We start from the raw sequence: 10447 nt of genomic DNA on the forward strand, positions 1-10447 counted from the left end.
TCAAAACAATTAAAATTATCTGCCAGTGCAGTAAGTACATTTTTCTTTGTAAGAATTCTTTAAATAAGTAAAAATATCTAGTCTGATAGCTTAAAATAAATCCAAATATACTTATTTTGAGCAAGTGTGGCTTGGATTGCCCGACTTTAGTAACAATACAATAAGCCAGCAATACTTGAAACTAGCACGTTTTGGTGGTAGAAAATGCTTTTGAAATATTCAATCTACATGCAACTAAAACTCTCAATTGGAGCCAATATTTTAGGTAAAAACTCACCATATTCAACAGTTGAATAGCTTGAAAAGCATGAAAAAGCTCATAATGTCAATCCTAAAAATAAGTCTTTAAACAATAACATAATTAAATAAGCACATAATAATGCTAATAATTAAATAAGCACATAAAGCTATGGTCAGTAGGTAAATTATACTCATAATAATATAATTAAGATACTATTGCTATATATAAGAGAGAAATACTTGGTAAGCTTTGTGTTTTTTGCAGTGCATGACAGCCCAAAATAAAACTTTGGAGTTATCCATCACAGATAGTTTTTTCCCAAATGATAGCAAAGTAAAGAACTAAAAGTTTGGTTTTGACAGAAAAAAGCAGCTAAAATGAAGAGAACAAGATGTGTTTCCAGACTCAGGTGGCTTATTAGACATGTTCTCCAACTGTGTTTCTGTCCCCTCTCACAAATGTCCCCGCGTCCTGCAGAGCTCTGCACATAAATTAGATGACGATGCTGCGTTCGCCCTCTCCTCCATCACATCGCTGAGGCAGAGTGGAACCTGACACAGCGTAACCTTTACAGCGGAGAGGCTCCTCAAATGAGCGTTTCTTCCACTTGTCCACAGGTCAGGGGTCTGTGCCGATCGAACATCAGTGAACGTCCTTTTGTTAGAGCAGCACTCTAATGCACAAAATATGCACTTGTGAGACGAGATGCAGGCAGAATTTGAATTGAAATGAGAGAGATCATCTGCAAGGAGAAAAGAGTCGCCTCTTTTGATGAATTGATCTCATTTGCTGTTTGATTTATGTTCCCCTTCTATGTTTTGTGTGTGTTTCTCGAATGCTTCTGTTATCAGGAATGTTTTCACTGATTCCAGTGGAGGACTTCCACTTGCCTTTACTTCTCGCTCATATGAATGTTGATAAGCGTAATGGAAAGAATTCAGAGAAGAGGAAGCTGTTCCAGAGAAAAACCCCTCTCCGCTATTTCCTCTGACAGGAAATTGTGTCTTTGATCTAAGCCACCACACTCATCTGGTCATCGCATGCGAGGTGTCACTCCTTCCTACAGTGGGGAGGAGGAAATTTGCTACGGGCCGCTGTGGCTCATACAGGACGCCTGCGTGAATGTTGAGCACTCGGGCATCTAAAAGATGAAAAATAAGATTGTTAATTCTTAATAAATCTGGGTCAAGAAGTCTATACAGCAGGGGTGGGCAATTAATTTTCCCTAGGGGCCACATGACCAATACCACGAAGGTTGCAGGGGGCCGGACCAAAACTCTGAACTAAATTCTGCTCAATATTAATTTAATCACTTTATAAAATACAGTAAATTATCTGGTTTTGAGCTGCTACTGATAAGAATACATGTTATGATGAAACTGTTAATGTGGAGTAAATCATATAGCAGTAAAAAGTAGTAAATACTCCAATCACTATATCACTTTTCCATTTATTTTAAACACAACTGTAAATGACCTTTAGCAAGGTTCCTATCGGTGTTTTTGTATTATATAGCTTTTCCCCCCATTTTTGTAAATTTTCAAGGTGTTTTACAATGTTGTGATGCTTTTATTTTGAAAAGGTGCCATCCAGTGTGAAACAGGTGCTTTAATTTTGAAAGGTAGAGACAGGAAATAACAGGTGGAACGGTTAAATGAAAAAAGAACGGTAAATAACGAGTGCTTCATAATACATATAAAGTTTATATAAAGTATCTAAAAGGTTTCTATAGTGGCTGGCTGACAGGACACAAGTTTTGTTAAAGTTTATTTTCTTCTGTCATATATATTAGTGGCTATATTTGTTGTCTTAACTATAGTAAAAGTGCTTGGATGCTGAAGTGCAACTCAGATATACGTAAATCGCCTTCAAAATAAAAGCACTGCGGTTGTATTGATTTCTAATTTCTGGGTGACCTCACGCGGGCCGTACAAGAACAGCCAACGGGCCGGATGTGGCCCGCGAGCCGCCTAATGCCCAGGTCTGCTAGTCGGGAAAGTAGGACACAGTGACAGATACATTTGTCGTGTGCTTGTCATGAACTTGCATCATGCTTCTTCTGGCAGCAGGAGAGTGTCACTAATGAACACTATTGACCAAGCACAGTCTGCAGTGACGATTCACACCTGCCAGACTAGCAGAGAGCGTCTTCAGTGTGTGTGTGTCACCTACACTGGGGTCACTTTCATGTGGAGCGTCCCGCATGCTCACAGATCAGTCAAACAGACACAGGAAGCTGATGATATCACACTCACACGCCAGTATGACATCACACATTTTGCTTATCATGTCACACAGTTGCATGTGAGAAACAAATGAAGCTGGAATGTATGATCGTGGTGTTTCAGTATGTGATTTATATTCTGCGAGCAGAAGGTGGAAGCATCTTGATGTGCTGTTTGTCACAGTTAGGGTCGACTGCATCATTACTGCGGCGTGCCGCCTGGGTCTGTTCAGCGTCAGGGGGTACAGGAGTCATCATTAATAATGTTAACAAGGCCATCAAGACTAACGTGATGTTTCTCAAGGTCGAGCTGGATACAGAGAGGAGAAAACTCAGTGTAACAAAGCCAGCAAGAGCTCAAGGGTGTCAAACATGTGGCCTGTGGACCAGAATTGGCCGCAGGAGAGGAGCCTACTGCAGAGTCCAATACGGCCTAGATTGGACTCTGCAGTAGGCTCCGACTGTGGCTGGTTTCATGCCAAAAAATTTTTTTATTAGGCTACAACACCAAACCTAACAGAATCCAGATTTATTGATTACAATCATTTCATTTTACTGTATTATTAGAGGGCTACACTGTATTGTAGTGGTTAGCATTCTTGCCTCTCAGCAAAGTTCAACTCCAGCCTGCAGCTTTTCTGCCACAAGGGATCTGAATACTTTTTCCACCACTGATAGGCACAGGAAGGGACGTTGTTATGTTATATGACGTCACGTAACAAAATGCTTAAACAGCTATAACACTATTAAATATTTTCGTCACATTTCGTCATTTCGTATATGTTTGACTGATTTTTTTTAAAACTGGAAGATAATCAACATCTCCTCGTTAATGACTGGAGACAAATCCAGCGACTCCGTCTTAACGAGCGCTAACGCGGTCGGCCGGCTTGTTAACGAGAGCCTCTTGTTAACAAGCCTTAGTGATCTCTGTTTGTTTACAACAAGCACCGGAGTGAGCGGTGTCAGTGGGGTGAAAAGACGAGTGAAAACCTCTAGCCTGTTGATTTCAGGTCTTCAAGTTATGAAATACGATCCACCGTGAACCCAAGGTACTTTATTTTGAAAATATACCGGATGTTTTATTTTGTGTCTGTGCACGACTTGCGAGGGCTGTCGGATGGCCGTCGTCGGACTCATTACGCAGCGGATCTGCAGTCGGTGGAATCTCACACATTGATTATAATGGGTGCGTAACGGCTCCGACGACGAATCTGCAGCCGTTACGCATCCAGTGGAATCCGGGGGTTAGTTGGTAGAGTTGGTTGGACCCCAACCGAAGGGTTGGTGGTTCGATCCCTGACCGTCGCAGCCTACATGTCGAAGTATCCTTGAGCAAGATACTGAACCCCAAATTTCTCCCGATGCTGTGTTCATCGGTGTGTGAATGAATTCCCAATGGTGGCAGGTGGGACCATTTAGGGTAGCCTCTGCCACGAGTATGAATGTGTGTGTGAAAGGGTGAATGAGTGCAGTCTGTAGTGCAAAGCGCTTTGAGTGGTCGCAAAGCGACTAGAAAAGCGATATATAAGTGCAGGTCCATTCACCATTTACCATTTACACTGCTTGGGCCCGGGAAGGTCTACTCCAGGGTGCTGGAAAGGAGGCTCCGGCCAATTGTCGAACCTCAGATTCAGGAGGAGCAATGCGGCTTCCATCCTGACCGTGGAACAACAGACCAGCTCTTTACCCTCCCAGACTTCATGGGAGTTTGCTCATCCAGTGTGTTTTGTGGACTTTGAGAAGGCTTATGACCGTGTCCCTCTGGGAGTCTTGTGGGGGGTACTGTGGGAATATGGGGTACCAGGCTTGTTGCTACAAGTGTCCGCATACTCTGCAGTTACATAGCCCGGCCACTAGGGTAGGAAATGCTTTAAGATTAGGATTAAGATTGCTTTAATAGTCGTTAGTAGTAATGGCGAGATTCACCTCTGCATTTACAGTTTTTTTCAGTCGCTAACAAGAGTTTGTCCAACCAGTTGTCACATTTTCAAAACTCTAAACACAATTAGCACAGCATCGGTATTTTGTGGCCATACTATTCACACATTTCATGTCCTTAACAGACGAGCTATACCTCCCAACAAAATTATGGATTGTTTTTGTATTATTTACGAATGTTACACAACATCCACAATAGCAAAAACAATATTCCAAACCTTAGATACAGTATAAAAACCTCTGCTTCTGCAATGATATCAGTTCAAAAACAATATCTCTCAGCTGATAATAAACAAACAATTGAATAATTGACCTTTGAAATTGGGCCAACCACAGCTGATTCCAGTCTGGCTTAGACTCAGTGGCAGGGGTTAAAAGGGGCACTTTGAGGAGTGATGTTTTTGGAAACAGAAACAGAAAAAGACAAACACTGTAATGTCTGGACGAAGAAGAGTAAGAGCAAGGGGCCCAGGGAGAAGAGCAGGAGCAGTGAGAGATGCAGTGAGAGGAGCAGGAGCAGTGAGAGGAGCAGTGAGAGGAGCAGGAGCAGTGAGAGGAGCAGTGAGAGGAGCAGGCCCAAGGAGAGGGCAAGGTAGAGGTGTAAGTATGCGTGGTGGTGGCATTCCAAGCGCTGCAAGAACAGTAGTCAGTGATGAAATTGGTGCCATTATCATTGACCATGTAATCAACCACGGTCTTTCACTAAGAGAGGCTGGTGAAAGATTGCAGCCCAATTTGAGGCGGTCAACGGTTGCCTCCATTATACACATCTTTCAACAAATCAACAGGTAAGTATTGCATTTTACATCTATTGTTTCTATTCTCACCTGACATGTCAATAAGGCCATACAGTAATGCATATGTTGCTTTTTTTGTCCCTCCAAAGAATGCAACGTCTTCCTCCCTCTGGGGGAAGAGGAAAGCTCCTCAATAATGATCAACAGCTTGCCATTGTAGAAATGGTTGTTCCAAATAATGCAATAAATGAAATTCAAACTAGAATTGTGGAGGACCATGAGATATTTGTCAATCTTGATATCACCATTATGCGGACATTGTCCAAACACAGAGTGCGGATGAAGCAGCTCTCCACTGTTCCCTTTGAGAGGAACAGTGAGAGAGTCAAGGAGCTACAACGACAACATATCCAGGTATAGTCCTGAATATTCAATTTAATGTCCAGTTCTATAAGCTTTGCACTTGCAAGTAAGTAACCTACACAGTAATAGGTCACAGTACAGTATGGTATACAGTAATGACATTTACATAAACTTTGTTTCAGAGAGTTATGGAATTGGAGGCCAACCAGGTCCCTCGTGAATTCATATAATAGATGAAGCAGGATTCAATTTGGCCAAAAGGCGTCGACGTGGACGAAATGTAATTGGAAAAAGGGCCACAGTTGATGTGCCAGGACAGAGAGAGACACATTACCATGTGTGCAGCAATTGCAAATGCAGGATTAGTCCTTCACAGATGTCAGGTTGGACCCTGCAATACCGAGCGCCTCCTTGCCTTTCTCAATGGTCTCCACCAGCGCCTGGTTCCAGAGCAGGATCAGGAGGGTGAAAACATGAGGACCTTTGGAATCACCTGGGACAATGTGGCTTTACATCATTCGCAAGCAATAACAACATGTTTTTAAGTCCACCCAAGACTGGTACGTCTCTTCCTTCCACCCTATTTACCTTTCCTCAACCCCATAGAGGAGTTCTTTTCTGCATGGAGGTGGAAGGTTTATGACCAGATCTCCCTCCTTGAAGCCATGGATGCTGACTGCAGGGACATCACAGTTGATGATTGCCGAGGGTGGAGCCGACATACCAAGCGGTTTTATCGCAGGTGCATCGCCTTGGATAATATCAGATGTGATGTTGATGAAAACATGTGCTGATTTGCTTTTTACTGGAATGTTTTTGAATGTGAACATGACATGTGGACATTCACTTCCCAACCAAGAAATTTAGTGTAAAAATGGTGGATTGCATATTTTGCATGCCTGTAAAACTGAAACATAAAACTATATGCACTTTTTGTAATGTCAACAATAGCCAGTATTTTTTAAACCTGGTATACTTTCATTGACTGTATATACCTTGTGAAGTGAAAACAAGTGTTATTCTTGTCATTGACAGAATTCATTCATTCAGGTCAAGGGTCTATCCTGGGATTCGCAACCCTCTGGTTACAAGCCCAATTCCTAATCTCTAGGTTGTGATTTTGCAAAGAGTAAAAATGGCAGAAAAGTATTTTTATTTTATTTTTATTTTTTTTTACCAAAGAGCACGCTCTATGGCCACATTAATGCTCCTTTAACGTACGAAAATAGATAAGTCCATTTTGTACCATGTAACTGTCACTGCCCATTTACTTCCATGCATCCTTTACATTGGCAGGGATGTGAAGCAATATATAGAGCTGGTCTGTAAGGCCATTAAATCCATCACAACATGTGGACAGAATATTTACCCATGATACTTTGTTTCACCCATGTCCTTAAACTTTCAGGAAACATAAACAAATGTGTACAAAATTAACTAAAACACTATGAACAGAAGGCTCTATCTGTGTCCATATATGTATCATATGTTGTGCATAAATAAGCCTTCAATTAGAGTAGCGTACATGCTGGAGCTGCAGGTGAAAACACCTGTGTCAAAAAGGAGAAAAGGGGACACAGTGTCGGATTTTAAAGAAGAAAAAGAGATGTAAAGTCAGGCTTGTCTGCCCAGACCAGAATACAGTTCTCTGAAAATCAATGAATACTTATTGTGATCTTATTCAAAGTTATTGAACACGGTGCAAAATTTTGGCAACCAGCCACTAAAATATAAAAGACTCTGTATCAGACAGAAAGGATTTTGCCTGTGAGCCAAGCCTTGTTTAGGATAACTGTGAGCTCACTGAGTGTCATTTTATCTGCTATATGTGTGAGTATTGGCTGGAATTTGCAACAAACCTGTTAATTTGTGTGACTTGAGGTCATTCAGTTTTACCCGCACAAACACATTTAGCAAATAAAATATACATTTGCATGTACAAGTTGTTTGAGTCATAAAGACGGTAAATACTATATAGTGTTCAGTTGCAAAATACACTGTGACTAAATGTTCTGTGCCTTTGTTGATCCACTGTTATTGTTTAGAATTAACTTCTTTACATTAAAAGAAAGAAATTTTCTTATTATGCCCACAAGAGATGAAAGTTGGCTGCATGTGGCGCATGAACTGAAATGACTTTGACAGCCCTGTTTATGTGTGACAACAAGAACTCTTCCTAGCAATATAAAGCTTTTCCCCAACACTTTATGATATACTTTGCATAAAAACACAGGATTTAAGAACACAGAGGTGGCTGTAAAGTAGGCAATCAGCAGCACTCTTTTCTCCTGAAAGCACAGCAGCAAGCACCTGCAGACAATCACTTCATCAAGCAGTGATTGGTTGTAGGCTGCAATAAATGCTCCCAGTCTGCTGCATACACACATGTAGAGCAAGTAGCTTCTGTCCAGTAGGGCTGCTGTTGTGCTGAGAAGGCTGAAGAAACACAGAAATGGCTTGTGGAGTTCATTTGAGGTTAAGTTTTGTTGCAGCTTTTCCAAGTATCTGAATTGCCATTAGATGTCCCATTTCCTCTGACCTTGTTTTGTTTTTCTGTGCAGGATCCTGCTAGTTTGCTTAGTTCAAGCAGAGCATGTACGCTGTTTGTGGGGCACACAAGGTGAGCAGAACACCATGTGTCACTGTCATTTAATGCTGTGACTTACAAGCTGTTTTATACTTTTCTGTTCTTTCTCTTGCAGCTCAGAGGCAACACAGCAACTCATATGTTGGCTTATCGCAACAGGATGGTGGATTTAGTAGCAGCTATCCCCAGAATCAACTCAGACAGGCCTCAGTTTCTCGGGGCTCAGCCCAGAGCAGTAGCCTCAATGCACAGACTGCAGTTAGCAGTGGTTATAACCAGGGACTTTCCAATAAAGGCTACACACAAACTGTTCCACAGCCAGCTAAAAGTGGCTCCAGTTCAGTCAGGTTTGTGCAGAGCAACTCTCTTTCAAAACCTAACTGGCAGCCAACTAAGGTAAATGTGCAAAATGTGCCCAAAAAGCAGTATTTTAGCCTTTCTTCTATTGCTAGTGGAAGTTCTTTGAGCAAGTATGATCAAAATATAAACCGCAAGAGGACTGGGCCAACTCGGCAGGGAACCTCAAGTGCTAGCAAGTTTCAGTCCAGCGGTTCTGTATCTCTTCATAATCCTAGGGAAAGCTACTCCTTCAGACCCACCTCCCATCAGGCTACAGCACAGAAGGCTGCTACACCTGCTAACTATGGCCAAAAAGGCTACGCATCTATGAAGTCTTCCAGCCTGTTTGACTCAGGTGTTTTAGGGCCAGACAGAAGACCTGTCAGCACGAAAACCTCAGCCAGTGCCCCTGCAAGACGAGTGTCTTCACGTCATGGCTCTAAAGCTTCTAAACCCTCCAGGTTTTCATCTCTCCGAAAGGAGAGTGCCAAGAATAACCCCAGCCAGAGCAAGCTGTTTCCTGGGACTGGGGGAAGCTACAAGCCTACTTCCACGTCCAGCTTTGCCTCAAGCCACGGAGGTTATAGCCGATCTCGTCCAGTGTCCAACAAACACGGTGCTTCTGCAGGCTTCCAGCCACGCAGCAACAAACCCAGCTACACCTCCACTGAGCAGGGCTCCAGAGCAGCACCCTCAGGTCAGCGCTTCGCCCCGACCAAAACGTACAGCATCCCAGAACGCTTCGGTGGCTTCGCCATCAGACGGCTGAGAGACCCTGACCAGAAGAAGGTGGCTGTCAGGAAGCCCCAGCAGGCCTACGTGGCTCCCCAGCGGCCGGCGTCCCCCCAGCAGGCCTACGTGGCTCCCCAGCGGCCGGCGTCCCCCCAGCAGGCCTACGTGGCTCCCCAGCGGCCGGCGTCCCCCCAGCAGGCCTACGTGGCTCCCCAGCGGCCGGCGTCCCCCCAGCAGGCCTACGTGGCTCCCCAGCGGCCGGCGTCCCCCCAGCAGGCCTACGTGGCTCCCCAGCGGCCGGCGTCCCCCCAGCAGGCCTACGTGGCTCCCCAGCGGCCGGCGTCCCCCCAGCAGGCCTACGTGGCTCCCCAGCGGCAGACCTATGCAGCTCCCAAACAGCAGTCTGCATCTCCTAAATCTGAGATTATCAGAGTTAAAGCAGACAGCAAATGGTTCAGGCCAAATCTGCAGAAGTCAGGTGAGTGCTACATTTCTTGCAGTTCTATATGATTCAAATCTGGATTCTAATTTCTCTTCTCCTCACAGGTGCAGTGAGTGTCCTGGAATGAATGATTCTTAATGTTTTTGAAATAAAAAGTCTTAATTTAAATCTTGAGTTTATCCTTTACTGTTTCTGGTTAATAAAACATGTGTTTACATTGCTGTAGGCTTGGTGCCATCTAGTGTGTAAAAATACACACTGCAAAAAAATCATCTCTAATCTACTAGGTCTCAATTCCTTTTACCTGAGCTAAGGTTTCACTTGATACATTTTAAGCTTCAAATACTGTTTAGTGCAGGGGAGCAGAGTCCAGCTGTCTTGCAACATTACTATAACGGGTTAAAATGACTTTTTGCCAAAAAGTCTTCAATGCTTTTACATAAACTAATATCAAAGGTGAACTTTAAATTTGTTTACAAAACCGTCTTTGCCAATTGGTTTAACCTGTTCAATATGACCCATTTCAAATCACCTGGGTACAAGTTTCACTGACGGAATACAAGGCAAAGGTCACAGTTGCTTCTTGAGAGGACTCTGCAAAAATTAACCCAGTTAAGACTTAAACATCAATCTGTTTTGATTTATCAGGCAGAAAACTTAAATTGATGCACCCCAAGTAACCTATTTTATGCATTACACTCATGCAAATCTCCTGTGAATATTGTAACAGACTTGAACTATGATTCACATTGGCCTTGTTTAATAAAAATAAAACCCTTTCTCCCTGACCCTCTGGTTAGAGCCTCCAATCGTTCGGTCACTAAACTTTCTCAACATTTAT

At 43.1% G+C, this 10447-nt stretch overlaps 1 long non-coding RNA gene across 1 annotated transcript; it reads left to right on the top strand.

Moving 5' to 3' along the window:
• Positions 1-9449: 9449 nt before the first annotated feature.
• On the top strand, positions 9450-9774 carry LOC131984321 (uncharacterized). Its single transcript, XR_009395565.1, has 2 exons — positions 9450-9642; positions 9711-9774. It is a non-coding gene; the product is annotated as an uncharacterized LOC131984321 (long non-coding RNA).
• Positions 9775-10447: the final 673 nt, after the last annotated feature.

Source organism: Centropristis striata, chromosome 14, assembly GCF_030273125.1.
Source record: "Centropristis striata isolate RG_2023a ecotype Rhode Island chromosome 14, C.striata_1.0, whole genome shotgun sequence".
Lineage (NCBI taxonomy): Eukaryota > Metazoa > Chordata > Actinopteri > Perciformes > Serranidae > Centropristis > Centropristis striata.